Genomic DNA, 19,913 nt, shown 5'->3' with positions numbered 1-19,913 from the left:
TATGAAGGAGACATTGATGATTCTGATGAGGATTCGACAGACAATGGATGGGTCTTTGTTGCTATAACAAAAAATCAACCGGCACCTACTGTTCAACCAGTAGAGCAGGCCCTGGCAGCTAAAGTTGAAGTTAAGGATGAATGGATCATTGATTCAGGATGTTCACATCATATGACTGGTGACAAAAGCAAATTCTTGACTTTTCAAGAATATAATGGAGGTCTAGTAAGATTTGGAGATGATAAAGCTTGTTTAATCAAAGGAAAATGTACTATATCTCTTGATGGTAAGCATAATACCGACAATATTTACTATGTTGAAGGTTTAAAGCATAATCTTTTGAGTGTTAGTCAATTAGTTGAAAAAGGATTTCAGTTACAATTCAAGAATGGGAAATGTAAAATTATAAACAGAACTGGTTTGGAAATTGCAACTGGAAATCAAACTAGAGGTAACATCTTTCATTTGAATAACAATGAAAAGACATGCTTGATTGCACATATTGATGAAAGATGGCTATGGCATAAGAGACTCTGTCATGTAAATTTTGATTGCATTGTGAAAATCAGTACAACTAAAGCAGTTAGAGATTTACCTAAGATTGTTAAACCTCACAATCCGGTATGTAAGGAATGTCAATTTAAAAAGCATCTTTCAAAAGTATTCCAAAAAAATCTAATAATGCTCTTGACTTAATTCATACTAATTTATGTGGTCCATCTAGAACTAAAAGCTTACAAGGTGATAGATATTTCATGCTAATCATTGATGACTATTCTAGAATGTGTTGGGTTACTTTTCTCAGAGAAAAATCAGAAGCACTTGGGAAGTTCAAACTATTCAAGGTGATGGTAGAAAATGAAACCGGTAAGAAAATCAAATGTATAAGATCAAATCAAGGAAGTGAATCTACATCTAAGGAATTTAATACATTTTGTGAAGTCAATGGAATCAGAAGATAATTTTCAGCACCCCAGACACCACAACAGAATGGAGTTGTAGAAAGGAAAAACAGAACTATCTTGGATGCAGCTAGAAGTATGTTATCAGAAGCCAATCTACCACATGTATATTGGAGAGAGGCAGTAAGCACAACAGTCTATACATTCAACAAAGTTCACATCAAAGGTGAAACCGGTAAGACCCCTCATGAACTATGGTTTGGCATTACTCCTACTCTTAAATATTTTAGAATATTTGGAAGTAAATGATATATTAGGAGAGATGAGTATATTGGCAAATTTGATCCTAGAAGTGATGAAGGAATATTTCTTGGTTATTCATCTAAGAGTAAAGCATATAGATGTTTTAACAAGAGATTGCAGAAAATTGTTGAGAGTACAAATGTGAAGATTGATGAACAGTTTAGAGGAACTTCAAGGTATATAGACTCTAAACTAGCAACAGAAATACTGACAAATGAACCTACATTGAACCCACCGGTACAAAATGAAGATCCAGTTACACCGGTATCATCTGAAAATTCCATTGTAACTGAGGAACAACAGCAAACGAAGACACCCAGGTATGTAAGATTGAACCATTCTGAAAATCAAATAATTGGGAACAAGTATCAAGGAGTTATGAAATGAAGAGGTATGTCTTATTTCTCAAATTGAACCATCATCAATTAATGAGGCATGTGAAGATAAACATTGGATTAAAGCTATGGAAGAAGAATTAGAACAAATTGAAAAGAATAACACATGGACATTAGTTCCCCTGCCTAAAGACAAAAATGTAATTGGAACAAAATGGGTATTCAAAAACAAACTTAATGAAGATGGTAAGGTAATCAAAAATAAAGCAAGACTAGTGTGTAAGGGATATTCTCAGAAAAAAGGAATTGATTATAATGAAACCTTTGCACCGGTAGCTAGAATTGAGCCAGTCAAATTATTCTTGGCTTTTGCAGCACACAAGAACTACAAAGTATATCATATGGATATTAAATGTGCATTTCTGAATGGAGATTTTGAAGAAGAAGTTTACATTGAGCAACCTGATGGATTTTCTTTGACAGATAACAAAGATATGGTTTGCGGGTTAAGGAAAGCTCTGTATGGGTTGAAGCAAGCTCCAAGAGCTTGGTATGCTAGATTAGATAAATATCTTTTGAAGATTGGTTTTTCTAAAGGTAATGCTGACAACAACTTATACTATAAAGTGACTAATGATGACATCTTGGTTATAGAAGTTTTTGTTGATGATATAATCTTTGGAGGAGAAGATGGATTATGTAAAGACTTTTCTATTGAAATGTAGCAAGAATTTGAAATGTTTATGATTGGAGAGATAAAATTCTTTTTAGGATTGCAGATTTCACAGACTGATAAAGGTATATTCTTGAGTCAATCCAAGTACTTGAAGGAGTTACTAAAGAAATTTGGTATGGAAAACTCTAAACTGGTAAGCACACCTATGACTACAAATGACAAATTATCACTAAGGGATGAATCTACACCTATTAATACAACTAGGTACAAGTTTATGATAGGAGGTTTACTATATTTGACATAAACAAGACCTGATATTATGAATGCAGTATGTATTGTTTTAAGATTTCAAAGTAATCCTATAGAAAATCATGAATCAGCAGTAAAAAGGATTTTTCAGTACTTACAAGGCACTACAAATCTTGACTTGTGGTATCCTAGAGATGAAAACTTTGAATTATGTGCATACATAGATGCAAATTGGGCAGAAGATGTGGATGACAGAAAAAGCACCACCGACGGAACATTTTTTCTTGGAAGCAGATTAATTTCTTGGTTGAGTAAGAAACAAAGATGCACATCTTTATCAACAGTTGAATCAGAATATGTTGCAGCAGCAACTAATTGTACACAGGTATTATGGCTTAAGCAAATGTTGAAGGACATAAAGGTAAAATGCAAGGAACCTATAACTATCTATTGTGATAACACTACAGCAATTGATATATCTAAGAATCCGGTACTACATTCTAAAACTAAACATGTTTCTATCAAACTAAATTTTTTGAAAGAGAATGTTGAAGCAAAAGAAGTAAAACTAGTTTATGTGGATACTAAAGAGCATATTGTAGATATTTTCACTAAGCCTTTGCCTAAAGAGACTTTTAAGTATCTTAGAGATCAGCTTGGGGTCATAGCCCCACTGGTACAGACTTAGATAGGTGATGTTTGTCATCAACTAGTAGAATTAACAGAGAAATATTTTATTTTGGCTTTGATGAGGAGAGCTACTTCTCAGGGGGAGTAGTTAGTATACTGAATAAGTTGGTATTTTGTATTTGAACCTGGTTTTTGTATTGGCTTTGGCATTTGATGTCAAAGGGGGAGAGATTGATATGGAAAAACACAAGGAAAACACATGTTACTCCTAGGGGGAGTGATTGTTACTTTGGGAGAGATTGATTACTCTCTGTATCTGAATTTTGATTTTTGGTTATGATCTCTTTTGGGAGATTGTTGGTATTTGGCATTTCTGTTTTGGCACTTTGATGGTTTTTCCATCTTGTGTTGCCATCAATACCAAAGGGGGAGATTGTTGGTATTTTGGATATGTTGATATGGTTTTGTCATTGATGTCAACATCTATTAACACTTATCAACTCTGGTACCTTGGAGATTTGGTTATGTTCACCAGCAAGCAAGTGACTTATGCACAATCACCGGTATCTTGTTCACCGACGGGATATATTGTTCATCAGCACCTAGAATGACATGGAAAACACTTGGTTATGTTGAACACATCATTTGGACACTTTATCTTGAAGATTTGTTCATTGGTATATTTGTGTTTGCATATTTGTTGTTACCGGCAAACACATCCAGAATAAGCACCGGCGGGCTTATCTATTCCAGATCAGCACGGCATGCTTTGGAGATGATTTATCAATGTTGTAAATGCATTAAGCCACCATGTTGAATTAGATATTGCATTGGTTATTGATTTACTTGTAAATTGTTTTTATTGTAATATCTTTTAGAGCCGACCTACTAAAATTGGTCTTAGGTTATGGTATATATGTAAGATCTTATTTGTAAGATCGATATGCGATTGGGACAAGGAATTGTAAGAAGGTATATGCGAGAATAAGAAGAGCTATACACGTAGACATCATTTGAAGGTGAAGGAAGGTTTTTATGAAGGCATATCAGAACTGAACCGATACTGAATCTAGCATATGAAGATGTTATTTTGAGCAGTACATCATTATTGGATTTAACCATCCAATTGTAGTCAGTGTGACTCCTATTTGTGTTTGAGTAGTGAGCTCTAGGCGCTTGGCCTTTCTGCATGTGCAGACCCCATTTGTATACACATACTATCTGTAGTAGTGTCATCTGATTGTGGGTAAGGTTTCCCACCATGGTTTTTCCCCTTATAGGGTTTCCACGTACAAATATTGGTGTTATGTGTTGTGGATGTTATTGTCTTTCTGTTTCATGCATTAATCTTTACCGGTACTGCAATTAACTGATAAACTATCTACCGGCATAAAGTTTGGTCTACCGGTATTAAGCATTAAGGTTGGTTAAGTTGTTTTTGGTTTAAATTTATTTGACAACTAATTCACCCCCCCTCTCAGTTGTCTCTAGGACCTAACAATTTCGGATGATGAATCAAACTATGAAGATGGCAATTTTTTTATTTTTGGTAGAAAAGGATGTTCCTAAGATTTATAATCCTAAGACTTGTTGAACACTATATTTGAAATATAAAAAAAAAATATTTCCATAAGTGTGAAAGACTAAAAGATTTTTGGCCAAGAAATTATATCGAGCATTTCAAAAGGAGTTTCATCGAAAGAGTGCTTTCATCGAAATAGAGCATGACATGTAAAGCACTATGTAAAAGGTCTTCGGCGGAATATCACTTTCAGTAAATAAAGGAAGCCACTCATCGATGCCCAAGTTTCATCGAAAAGTGAAAAGCAACATGCAAAAAGTGGTTTCGAGAAGAAACAATTGCCGAAGAAAATCATAAAGCATTCATCGAAATGCAGATCTCATCGATAGCATTATATCGAACAAAAACTGAAGTGTTTCATCGATAAAGGGAATATCGAAGGAATGAGACTTTCGAAGAGCTTGCACAAGCTTTCACTGAAGAACGAAACTCATCGAAATATGATTTCGATGAAAATTGCGAGTAACTTATCGACAGAAAGTTTATCGATGAAAAGATGATTTCGATGAGTCTTGAAGATGGCTTCTCGACACGGGTTACTCACTGAAAAGGTAATATCGAGGAGAATGGGCTTTCGATGAAAGATCAAAACGCTCGGCCGAAGACAGGGGTTTCATCGAAAACTTGAGTTACGATCATTTTGGTCGAACTGTACTTCCCGCGAAAGAATTAAAGGCCCAAGTGAAGAATGTCACATCTGCAATTAAGTTTAAACACTTGAGTAGCCGTTGTAGACACGGAGACATTAACTATGCACAAGTTTCCCATACGATTACAGCTGAACTGATCGAATTTTCAGAGGAGCCAGATTGATGCCAAGAGACTAAAAATTGCGAAGAACTTGCGAAGATTCGTGAACGACAATCAGAAGAGCTAGACATTTTTCCAAGTAAGTGTTGTCTCTCATATTTACTGAAATCATGGAACCTTCTTCTTCTTCTTCTAAAAAGAGTAGGAAAGGAAAAGAGCTAAACCCTGAAGAGAAGCCCAAAAGACAGAAGAAGGAAGGGAGAGCTCTGACTCAGGATTTGCTAGACCAATGTCCCACATCTAGCGTAAGGTCTAAAAAGATCAAAAGTGAGGAAGAAGGATTGGAGGATAGATTTGAAAATCTGGGAGACATCTGGACTGAAATCAGGGGACATGAATTGTTCCTATTTAGCTACAAAAGAAGGGATGCTCCTGAGCCCATAAGTAATCTATGGAAGAAGAACTTAGGGAAATTGGTAGTCCCAAACGTGTTTGTGGATGTTGAACTAATGAAAGCTCTGGCAGATTGTTATAATCCGAGAACCAAAACCATATGCGATTACCGAGGGAATCCCTTAGTGGTGATTAACAAACAAACTATTGATATGGTATTTGATCTTGAATGGGAAGTAGAGGATAGAATCGATATGCAGAAAATGTCACAAGAATTCTTTAGCATGGAAAACATCTACAGGACATGGAGACTACCTATTCACCGGCCGAAAGTGGGTGGATCCTTTGTTCCGTTCAGCAAAAATGACAAGGTGCCGTTTGATGTCAACCACTTCCATCCATATTTTAAGTATACATATTATGCTGCAGCCCAAGTATTAGGCTTAGAGGCTCATCCTCTCATGGATATTGGGGTCATGGTTCTGTGTGCTGACTTACAATCAAAAGACCCTAGGTCATTTGATTATGCCACTTATGTTGCAGATGCCTTAAATCATGGGTTGGAGAAGTTAAAAGGAGACCTTGTGAATGTCCATTTTTCATTGTACTCTTTGTTAATGCATATTATTCTTTATTGTGGACAAGAAATCAATTTCTGGTCAAATGATTTCTGCATCAGAGCTTATGATAAGAATGGTTTGAAGAAACCAGTTCAGTTGTGGGTTTCTGCATGGGATCAGAGATTCATGAACAACCAATACTGGCACTTTCAGGAATATTTTGTGAAACCCCTTAGTGCGGCCTTTGGGCAACATAGGGATTATACTCTGTCCCCTGAAATTAAAAGATTCCTCAGGCCAAAAGACTTCTCTCTGGAGTCCCAGATTGAGCACAATTGGGGTGATTGGTATTGCTACGACAATCATACAGAAATCAGGATATTTGGGTATGAAGGAAAGCCACATATGCTTCCAATTACAGTGCCAAACAGGGTGGCTAGCCTGGAGATTGTAAGACAATTATCTACTGTCAGTGCCAAACACCTTACAGATTTCGGTAAATAGTCCATCGTTCCAGGTTTATTGGTTTTTTCCGATTTCATTGTTAAGAGTTCAAAGAGTTACCATTTACTTCAAAATAAATTAGACTACTATGGCATGACCCTGGGTGAACCTAGAGAGAACTTTGATCCTGAGGGATATATAAGAGCTGCCAGAGCGTCACAAAAACTAAAAGCAGGAATTCATGTGGCCAAAATGCCAGAGGACTTGATCAAGAACCTTGAAAGAGAGGAGGCCAGGGTTTCGAGAGAAAGAAGTGAGATGACTTGGGAGGCCTTCAAATGGAAAAGGGCAAGGGGGATGATAGATGGAGATCTACTTGGAAACCTCCAAGATCCTCTGGAAATAGCCAAGAAGCTACTTCAACATGAAGTAGAAATCATGCATAGAGTGCCCCCACAATTCCTTCATTTTATCAACACTGAGAAGGATAGTCAACCATTGGCTCACATGTCACCAAAATCAACTGCTAGTAGTATCCCTGCTGATTCCCCTAGAGAAGATTATCCTCCTGGTTTTGAAGCAGAGATGAATGTGGACACTGGTGAGATTAACATTAAAGATGTAGTTGATATCAGGATGACAGAGCATGAAGATTTTGTTGCTGATGACGGATTTGCCTCTTCAAGGGAATTCCTTTCATTTTTATACCAGTATAAAGGGGCTCATGTGAAACGAAGCATGGCTGGAAGGCCAGAAGAAGAACAGATGAAGAGACTGTAGGATGAAATCGATATCCTCATGAAAGATATAACCCCTGAGAAAGGGAGAAAATTATTAAAAGAGGCCGGTGTAATCATCTTTTCTGGTTGGGATATAAATTCAGCACTTCTGTTTGACAAATTCTTGAAAAAGCAAGACTTGAATCAACAGGTGTTGCCTCAGGAAATAGACAAATTATTCCTAGGCTCCGGATATGATCCTGATAAGAAGGCTCTCCTACAATGGGCGTTATATCCAAAGGGAAAGAGGCCTATTATTGTAGATATTGAAGAAACCTTTGGACATCTCATGGTTCATCAGGTTGGAAAGACTGACCCTAGGGTCACTGCCAAATTAAACTTGGATGTTGCCAGATTAAATCTGGACCAAACAGAATTTTTGGTCAGAGAGAACATCACCTATAAGGGGTTGTACGAAAAATCTAAAGAGGAGAATCAAAAGTTGCAAGCAAAAATATTGCAACTTGAGACAGGGACTCCCATAAGCAAATACACCTCATACCCCACAGGACATAGCTTGGATGATGTTTCTGATGCCCTGTACTGGAAATATCAAGCAGATAAGGCTACCAAACGGGAAAATAGTATCCAACAAAAGATGGACAAATTGGTCAATGATATCATTGGACATCAATTCAACACCATGCTTTCGCATGTTGAACCATATTGGAAGGTGTACAATGGAACTATAAAGGCATTAACAGAGCATGAGAGATTAAAAGCACGATTGCACGAAGTACTAAATAGTGTTGATACAATGACGCCAGAGGAGAAGACTGAAGGGATAGCGTACATGGAGAATCATGTTAAACTCGAAGATGCGCTAAGGAGAGATCTTAAGGAATTGGATGATGGGAGACCTATTGGAATGCCCTCGGTCTATAAAGAAGGAGATTTAATATCCCTGGAGGATTTGCGGAATGAGCTTATCAGCGTCAAAGATTGGGCTTTGTCAGAAATGGATCGAAGTAAAGACATGGCCCCTACCGTCAACCAGATGATATTCAAATATCTGTCGCAAGGAGAAGAATTGAAGAAACAGAGTGCTAAAATCAAAACCTTTAAAGATGATGATTATATTCATCATTTAGGAATTCTTAATCTCTTTTTGCTTAAGTTTGTTAGAAAAGTTTAAACTAATGATTAGCATTTCGAAAAGACGTGTCTTTTCATGAATAGCTTTCGTTCCCATATATATATAAGAATGGTTTTTGTAATATGGGATAAGAGGAAAATACAAAAATAAGAAGATGGCGATGTATGATAGCCTGTAAGTTTTACAAACTTCGATGGAATACATGCTATGAACTGTTGTTTTTCTTTGCGTATGTGTTGTGGATTATTTCACTTTGTTTTGGCAATCGTCTGTGATATTATCTAAAGTGATAAGGTTATTCATATTCTTGAAATCAAATTTGTGCTTCATGTTATAAGGTTGAAACAAAAGTTTTGCTTGTGAATTGTAATTGTTCCTCGCAGTACTTCATTGATTGGTCCCTTAAAGGTAGGGTTAAATTCATTCAATCAACATATGATATAAGCATTCAAATTGATCTCAAAAGAAATAATAACCGACAGGTCTATAAAAGGGTGGATTAAAAAACTGTCTCACAGGCTCGCATGATAAGTCCTAAAGAAAGTATAATGACTCTGTAGCCCAAACAGCAAGGAAGGCACTGGTTAAATTCAGATTACACTTATCACCATATTCATCATATGTTATTTTAAAGCAATAGAAGTAATTAGGAAACATAGATCGAATAGCTTCTACAACAACAATCTTGTACTCACCTGCTATATCTCCATTCTAGGAACCTATGCCATTCTGCAACTAGGAGATATCAGATTAAGAAACTAAATCTGCTATAAAAAGCATTAGTTGAAGGAACAACTAGTGAGTAGGTATACCCGCCTAGGTCCTGCAGAGCCTAAAGTGAGAGAGTTAGTAACCAAATAGGTTCACTCTATAAGTTGGCCAAGTCAATTGGAGGGTTTGATCATAGGAGTTGGCATTTCCTTAGAAGCTATCCAATCTGTTGATTTGAGACCCAACAAGACTATTGCTACTACCTTACATGTTAGAAGAGATATAAATGAATGAGTGAATGATAGTGGATGTTCAAATCATATGATTGGTGATAAAAGTAATTTTTTTAAACTTGAAAAGTATGATGGTGATTCTGTTAGGTTCAGAGATGATCAAACAACACAAATTATGGGAATTGGTTCTATTTCTTTTGATGGAAATCATAATACTAATAATGTTTATTATGTTTGTATCATAATCTTTTGAGTGTTGGAAAGATGTGTGAAAATGGTTACAATGTTATTTTTCAGGATGATGGTTGTGAGATTCGGAAGGGATCTGAAATTGTTATTGCAATAGGAAAAAGGACAGGTGTAAACATGTATTTTCTAGAAGAAGATACAAAGCATTGTTTGTTATCTCAGATCAATGATAGTTGGCTCTAGCACCAAAGGATGTGTCATATCCATTTTGAAATCTTGGTGAAGATTAGTTCATCAAGTGCAGTGAGATATTTACCAAGGTTAACCAAACCGGATAACAACATTTATAGAGAATGTAAAGTTGGAAAGAAGACAAAAGGAGCATATAGAGGAAAGGATCATTCATCCACTGGATTGTTGGACTTAGTGCACATAGACCTGTTGGAATCCAAGAGCATTGAGAGGGGGGGTGAATCAATGTTCTACAGATAATTAGGAATTTAATTCCTTTAGATACCTTTCCAATTAACAATCGGTAAGCATATAAACAAGATATAATGAAGAACAAAGCAACTACAAAGAGCAACACCATAACACCACAGATTTATACGTAGAAAACATCAAATAGGAAAAACCACGATGGGATTTATGACACACAATATCTATCCACTGGCCAGCTGAATAAATATTACATAAAAATGGGGCCTGCACATGCAGGAAGGCACACTGCCTAGAGCGCACTGCTCATCACAAAGGAGCCTTACTGACTACAGATATAAAATATTGAATTACAAACAAAATTCTGAACTCTGAGTGTGCATTTGATATGCTGGATGATTTATGGTTTAACCACTGACTATACTGGTTAACAATGTCTCCTTCCTTACCAGTAACCTAATTTTCTTTCCAATCCTCTTCACAAATAACCAAGACTGACTACAGATCATTACATTCACATTTTGTCGATCAAGATCTCACTCACACAATTGCATAAATCTTATCGCATCTATATCCCAAAAATGACCTAACCGAACTGGCTTATATACCCTTACATACATGAACATGAATGCCTTATGTTGGCTTACAATCATATTACAAAAGATAAATACATGTCGGCCCAAAATAAAATATAAACATTAATCTTTATGACCATTGCCTCTTTAACCTTTACCAGATCAATCTCCTATGTCGGCCTACAAATATTGGTTCCTAGTTTGTTGGTTTCTTTAAATGTCAGATGTCAATCCCATAATACCGGTGAGTACCGGATAAGTATCCAACCCAAAATGATGTGTGTTGCCATCAATGACAACACCATGATCCTGGATGAGTGTCAATTACCAACAAGAGCTATGTGGTCCTACCAGAACAAGGAATATACAAGGTGAGACGTATTTCATGTTGTTGATTGATGGTTATTCTAGAATTTCATGGGTTGCACTTTTAGTAGAGAAGTCAGAAGCATTAGAAAAATTTGAGATATTAAGGCTAAAATTGAAAATGAAGTTGACAGAAATATTAAGCGTTTAAGGTCTAACAAAGGAGGAGAATTTACTTCTGATGAGTTTAATTTTTTTTGTGAGAAACATGGTATTAGAAGGCAATTGTCTGCCCCTAGGACACCACAACATAATGGTGTACTGGAAAGCATGAAGACTATACAAGAGGCAGCCTGAACAATTATCAAAGGAGCAAAACTCCCAAAAGTCTATTAGAGAGAAGCAATTCACACTACAGTCTACACTCTTAACAAAATTCTATATCAAAAAAGACATGGAAAGACATCATATGAGCTATGACATGGTAGAAGTCCGAAAGTGAAATATTTCAAGGTATTTGGAAGCAAGTGCTATATCTAGAGAGATGAAGATAATCTTGGAAAATTTGATGGTAGAGAAGATGAAGGCATATTCCTAGGATATTCTACAAGGAAAAATGCATAGCGGTGTTATAGAAAAGGCTAAACAAGATTGTTGAAAGTGCAAATGTGAAGGTTGATGAAGATATTTCTAAAGAGTCTGACAAATTGGCAGGATATGAGTCTGATGAAATGACAGCCAGAAAAAGGGAAGAGAAAACTAGTGAAGAAGAAAAGGAAGCTTAGGAAGCTCCAATATCTAAATCTAAGACCCCAAGATATGTTCAAAAGAATCATTCAATGGATCAGATTTTTTGAGATAAGAACAAATAAATTATCACAAGAAGAAAAGTAGCTCAAGAACAAGTTTTGTTATGTTTACTATTAGAAATTGAACTGAAAATAGTAGAAGAAGCATGTAATGATCTAAATTGGATAAAGGAAATGAAAGAAGAGCTTGATCAGATTGAGAAGAATCAAACATGGGAATCAGTTCATAAACCAGCAGATAAAAATGTAATTGGAACAAAATGGGTATTCTAGAACAAGCTAGATGAAGATCGAAAAGTTGTGAGAAATAAAGAAATGTTGTTTTGCAAAGGATATACACAAGTTAAAGGTATTGAATTTGAGGAGACATATGCCCCAGTTGCTTGGATGGAGACAATCAGGATGTTTCTTGCTTTTACAACTTTTAAGGGTTTCAAGGTTTATCAGATGGATGTGAAATCAACATTTTTGAATGAAGGACTGAAAGAAGAAGTTTACATTGACCAACTAGAAGGATTTAAGATGAAAGACGATCTGAACATTATTTGCAAATTAAAGAAGGTCATGTATAAATTGAAACAAGATCCTAGAGCTTGGTATGGAAGGCTAGATAAGTATTTGATTGATAAAGGTTTTTAGAAGGGATTCATTGACAATAATTTATATTTCAAATGATTTAGGTAAAACTTTAATTGTTGTAGTTTATGTTGATGACAATATTTGGAGGTAATGAAGTCATGTGCAGAAAGTTTGCTAATGAGATGCAGAAGGAATTTGAGATGTCCATGATCGGTGAGTTACATTTATTTCTTCGTTTGCAAGTAAATCAAAATGACAAAGGAATTTTCATTTCTTAGTCTAAATACGTTAACAAATTATTGTAGAAGTTTAGGTTGGAGAACTCCAGACTAGTGTGTACACCTATGACCACTGAATCCAAGTTAACCAAATTATATAAGTCCCCTAAAGAAGATGCAAGTTAGTACAAATCAATGATTGGAGGATTCTTATTTTTGAATGCTCTTAGATTTCAACAAGAACCAAAAGAATCGCATGTTGTGGTGATAAAAAGAATTTTCAAATATCTAAAAGGAAGGAAAGAGTTTGGCTTATGATATCCCAAAAATTCAGATTTCACTTTAACAACTTGTACTAATGCAGATTGGGATAGAAGTCTTGATGACAGAAAAGGTACAAGTGGTGGAGCATTCTTTCTTGGCTCTCGATTGGTTTCTTGGTCAAGTAAGTATCTACAACTAAAGCATAATATATTGCAACATCCTCATGTTGTGCACACAGATTCTATGGATGAAGCAGGCGTTGAAGGATATTGGTGTAAAATTCAATGAACTCATCTTAATTATGTGTGATAGCACTAGTGCAATAAACATTTCCAAGAATCTGGTACAACATTGTAGAACAAAGCATATATCTTTTCGGTATCACTTCTTGAGGGAAAAGGTGTTGAATAATGAAGTAAAGCTTGAGTATGTACCTACAAAAGAGAAGATTGCAGATATCTTCACGAAGGCGTTGTGCAAAGATAATTTTGAGTATCTCCAACAAATGTTAGGGTTATTACCCCTTCATAATTTGAACTGATGTACATTAGGATGTGCATTAGTCCAATAAACTACTTGAATATTCTTATCTAGATTGATGCTTGGGTGCATCCTCTTAGGGGGAGCAAGAGTGAGTTTCATAGAGGGAGTTATGCCTGCCTTTGTCCTTGATGTCAAAATGGGAGAGTTGGAGACATGTATTTTGAGTAAAAGAGATGCAAAGTTGTGCAGAGAGAGTTATTTGTTTGTTGTTGATGGATGTTGTCATCAATGATAAAGGGGGGATTGTTGCAAATGTGATGTTGATGATTATGATTGGTTGTCAGTGATGTCAAATATAGTCTTGGTGTTGGTGATCCAAAAGTTATGTTCCCAGAATCCTTTGGTGCTTTGGGAGATGTGTTTCAGTTGATATTCAGCATGTATTGATTGAGTTGATGGTAATATGGATTTGGGTATGGTGTTGATTATTTGTATTTATGAGTATCTTGGTTTTATTCTTATTTTTGCTAAGTTGGGTAGTGCTTTTTTGGGTCTAGATTAAGTCTGGAATTTGAGGATGAGTATCGACATTAGTCTAACATGTGATTCATGATTTGAGTCCATAATTTGTGAAGGATGTAACGTGTTGATTTGACCGATGATGTGTGTTGTCGTATGGTCTACTTCTCATTCATTCGCACCACCAGAATGTTTAGTGTTAACCTATTTTAGATCATTGTATTGGTCGACTTAGAATATTATGTTTCCTGAAGATAGTATATGTTGACTAGGTTGAAAGGACTGGAATACTGAGAGGGGGGGTGAATCAGTATTCCCAAAGATATATATAAAAAGAAACCATAAGCAATACTTTAATCTTCTGCATAAATATCAAGCTTCATCTATCATACTTAATGAGCATAAAACTGCAAAAGTGGAATAATCATGAACAACACAACCACAAGAGAAACAATGGATTTTATACGTGGAAAACCCAAATGGAAAAAACCATGGAGAGTGTTAACTCTTAGGAAAATAGAACTAGTTAAATGGTGTTTAAAAAGAGGTGGCCCACTGCCAGATTACAAAAATAGCTCACTGTCAAAATGCTCAATGCAATAGAAAAGGTTGAAGTTAAAGGATTGCATCTCCAAATGCATAAGATTAGTTCTAAGATTAAGCTCATATCACAATTCACAAACTCTACAATAGATCTAGTTAAATATCTTTGTATAATTGCCTGCAACAGGTCCGATGAAGAACTACTACAACACTATCTGCCTTTGTTGTCTGCAACTCACAGAACACACTCTGCTTCTCTCCCATATTCCACATACACTCCTCATAGTCTTTCTCAATCTCTTTCTCACACATACACACACTTCTATATCTCCTCTCTACCACACACACACTACTATATATATAATACTGGAGGATACAAACACAAAATAGTGTGTCAGCCAAGCCCAACACAATATCCAACATAAACAAGACACTCATGTCGTCCTCTGCAAGATCTATACACACTTTATTTTTTATACTTCATTTGCCAATGCATATACCGATATTACCAGAATGGGGCAAGGTCATTCGAACCCAAATACATTGACCCATTATTACAAAATTAAGCATAACATCTCCAATATTCCAAGGATATAGAGTCCACACATACCAAGAATACCACAACACGGAATTCGAAGAGATACTTCTGCCATGACCAAAACAACTAATACCAGAACTCATCGATACTAGGATAATTGAGAACTTAAAATTTTGGAATGAAGATCTTCTAGAGATAACCTCAACATATCATCTCCATCTAGCTACATCATAACATCTATACATAACAAAGAACTGCACATAGTATCCAAACCAATCCGAATAACACAAAACTACACATAATGTCTGGTCCATACCAGATAGCTAGTTTGACATCAGTGACAATAATATTCACACAAGTCGAACAATATATATATATGAGGATTGTTTTAATTAGTGTGGCAAGTGTGTGGCATTTGTATGGAAGATATGTGAGATTGAAAAGAAAAGATTGGATTGTTGATGATATGCAAAGTGTGTTGGTATTGACGTATCAAAAGTAGTCTGATATTGTAGATTCTATTGTAGTGGTGGATTATCTTTCTTTATTTTTCCTTCGATGATGAGCCATCCTTCAGTGATCATTCTAGCAGTGAGCTACCCTTTATAAAAATCACCTTAACCGATGTCATATATTGAGAACTAACATTCTTCATGGTTTTTCCCTTCTTGGGTTTTCGACATAATATCTAGTGTTAATTGTGTGATTTGTTCTGTGTATGTGTTGTCATGTTATATCTGCTTTAATTTATTATGTTGGTTACTCCAGATGTGTGAAATCATTGAATAAATTGTTTAAGTTTTCAACCAATTCACCCCCCTCTCAGTTGTTCGAATATTCAACAACCATAAATGAGTATGTGTGTTCAATTCAAACCTCTCACAGTCAAATCCAACATGTTTTCGAAGTGGCAAGTTTTAGGGTTTTGAGACAAGTCTGTAGTCTACAAATTGCAAGTCTTCCAAGTAGCCATTTTGAGAAGTCAAAACTCACTAACTAATGTGTTTCATGTCAAATCAGTTATTCCTTGCAATTGTTCACATAATAATATATTGTTAACATGCCTCCACCAAAGAAAATATGTCAAAGTTTTGTAGTTTGCAAGGGAAGATTCAGGCCATTCATAGATTTGTAGCTCAATTGGCCAATCGTACCCTTCCATTCATGAAACTGTTAAAGAAAGATGTATATTTCAAGTGGAATAAAGAATATCAAAAATCCTTTGATTCTATCAAGAATTATTTGGCTAATCCACCTATCTTGATGTTGGATATGTTAGACAGACCCTTCCTTTTATACATCTCTAGCTCACCTAATTCTCTAGCAACCTTGCTAGCTCAGCATGATGATGATGGTCGAGAAAGGGTAGTATATTACATTAGCCATGTTCTTGTTGAATATGAAACTCGATATTCTACAATGGAAAAATAATGCTTAGCTCTTGTATTTACAACACAAAAGTTGAGGCATTATATCTTTCATGCACATGAGTAATCATTAAAAATGATCTTCTTACACATCTCTTTTCAAAGTCTGACCTGTCAGGTAGGCTTGCTATGTGGGTAATGTTGCTTTTTGAGTTTGATTTAAAATTTGTGGCTCATAAGTCAATCAAAGAGAAAGCTATTGTTGAACAATTGGCTGATGCTCCTTAGACGTCAAATCATTTCCTACTTTAGGTATTCTTCCCTAATGAGGATTTGTTAACAATTAGTCAAGAACCCATATGGTATATGTATTTCGATGGATCAAGATGTCAGACTGGTTCAAGAGTGGGTGTTGTATTGATCTCACCTAAAGGAAAGCAATTCCTCTTTCCTTTCATTTATAATTTCATTGCACTAATAACATCACTGAATATGAAGCCTTAATTGCTAGCTTAGTGTCACGATTGCAATGGAAGTGAAGCATATTCACATACAAGGGGACTCTAAACTTATTGTAAATCAAGTCACAAGAGCATATCATGTTAAGCACTTGAAATTATCACAGTATAAGGATCTCGTCATGACCATACTAAATATTTCACCACTTACACTATTGATAGCATATCTCAGAGAGAAAATCGTCACGCAAATGTAATGGAAAGAATTGCTTCCCTTATAGGCCCAGACTATGGTCAAAATAAGTATCATTTTGTGGTACAAGTTCTTCTTTCTCCTGTTGTATCTAATCATACTAAATTTGATAGTTTTATGTGTGCTCATGTAGACTCAGAGAAGTGGTCCACACATATCTATAACTATCTTAAGAGGAGAATTTTTCCTGATGATGCTAGCAAGATTACGCATGTTCATATTAGAAAGCTTGCTACTCAGTATATTATGTTATCTAATGTTCTTTATCAAAGATCCTATAATGGTCTTCTTCTACATTGTTTGACTAAAGTTGAGATACTTCTTGCCCTTCAAGAAGCCTATTCAAGCTCTAGAGGCGGGAACTTTGGAGGTAAATCTTTGGTTCATAAATTAATTCACATGGGGTATTATTGGAAAACAATAGAACAAGATTCCTTTGCCTTTGTCAAAAAGTTCCCTCAATGTCAACAACATAGTAACCATATTTGAGCTCCCGCACAGGAGCTCCGAGCTCAAGCTTCTCCTTAGCCATTTCAAACTTGGGGGTTGGATATTATTTGTAAGATATCTCCCCTTTCTTCTAAAGGTCATACCTTCATCATTAATACTACATATTACTTGATGAAGTGGGTCAAAGCTATACAGCTAAGGTCCACCACCACTGATGTAATTTGTAGGTTTCTTTTAGAAAATATCATTTCTCATTTCAGTTTACCTGCTACCCTTGTATTTGATAATGGTACACCATTTAAGAACAAGGAGGTGAGGTAGTTTCTAAAAAAAATCATTTTTAGCATCACTTCTCTACACCATATTATCCTCAGTCTAACGGTCAGGTGGAAGAATCCAACAAAACTAGTGAGTGGATCTTACGTAAAACTATTAGTAAGCATGGTAAAGATTGGTATACTCAATTGGTCTATGCACTATGGGCATATCACACAAGTGTACGTATGACTATGAAAATGACACCTTATAACCTTGTATATGATGTTTATACAATCATGCCCTTAGAGTTGGAAATTCCTTCATTACGAATTTCCCTTAAAGGGCTTATTGATGATGACTCTTATCATGCCCTTTGTCTCAACCAACTTGAGTTGTTAGAAGAGCACTATGTAAAATCCCTTCAACATCTCCAAGCCAATAAAAAATCCTTATCCAAACAATATAACCAGAGTGTCCTTCCCTGGACTTTCAAAATAGGTGACCTGGTTCTTTATAAGAATCAAAAGAATGTCAATGTGCCACCTGACCAAAGAGGGAAATTTAGCCCAAATTGGTTAGGTCCATACATAATTGCATTTATTTATGGTTTAGGTGCTTAAGGTTTGTCTCATATGGATGGCACACCACTTAAGGAGCCTTTGAATGCTCTACACCTACATCGGTACTATGTGTAGAAATTAATGTGTCATGAGCACAACACTTAGCTCTCTAAAGTTATTTTGCTATGACATTTCTTCATTAATATGATTCCACGTATGTCTGTGTTATGTTGTGGCTATGCATGTACATGTGGGTATGTGTGTGTGTGTCATACATGAATCCTCTATATCTCAAAGGTATGTGTACAAAGATTATCATTAGGTTTAATTACGCATGTACACAACATATCTAAATTAAATCATCATATACATCTAATCTAACAATCCATCACATGAACATACATAATGAGCATAAAATAGAAGAACATCCATCCATGATAACACAAGCTATGGTAGAAGTGAAGAATCATATGTATATATATGTCAATGTCCAGTCCCAATGTACATGTATCGCATCAATACAAAAACATGTGATGCTAACATATGTCTCTCTAAAACTACATCAGTATATCTATATATATCAAAATAATGTTGTGCATCTCTATAAAAAAAATATGGATCTATAAAATGTCAAAACTCTTCTTAGGACCCTCCAGGGGCATGAGTCCCTAAACCCGCTGGTGTTGGAGAATCCTAATCTTGGCATGAAGGATATCGAACTAATGTAGAGTGTGACCTCATGGCTATGGTACTCCGTGAGTAGAGTCCTCTCAACTCTCCTCACAACTCCACAATGATCTCTCTTTGGGTCATCAGATCCTCCCTCATGGTGGCCTCCCTCTACCATGTTGCATCCAGATCTGACATCAATTGATGCACTCTAGGATGACCAAGATCACCAGTTGTGCCTTGTTGTGCCACAACAACCTATCGATGGAGGTCACTGAATTGGCTTAGCATAACATCACATGCCCTCTCAACACTCTCATCTTGCATTATGACCTGGTCTCTCTCCCTGATGATAGTCCACAACTCCAACAGGGCTTGGTCTCTTTGTCCCATCACTATGGCCAACTATGCTACTCCTTGCACTAGCTCGACCTAGCCCTCCTCATACATTGTCCCGAGTCATACTATAGGCTCAAACAGGTGTGTGTGTGTGTGTCTCCCTATTGACTAGACTTGTAGTGCCCCTCCTAGACTTGCATTTTGATTTATGCATTGATAGACATATAGACTTATGATGGATACTTAGATGGTTATGACTCTACTGCTATCTTAGGTGGTATCATTGATATTAGGACTTTATGTGGACTTATGATTATTCGATATGACTCATTATGTTTTGGAGATTCATGTGATTGATGGTGCTAGACATACTATATGATATATGGCATTTTGATGATTCTTATAGATGTTAGTGCATAGTATCACCTTGATGAATGGATTTATATGACTCTTGG

The sequence above is a fragment of the Cryptomeria japonica genome, chromosome 4 (assembly GCF_030272615.1).
Source record: "Cryptomeria japonica chromosome 4, Sugi_1.0, whole genome shotgun sequence".
Classification (NCBI taxonomy): domain Eukaryota; kingdom Viridiplantae; phylum Streptophyta; class Pinopsida; order Cupressales; family Cupressaceae; genus Cryptomeria; species Cryptomeria japonica.
Note: the sequence above shows the minus strand (reverse complement) of the source record.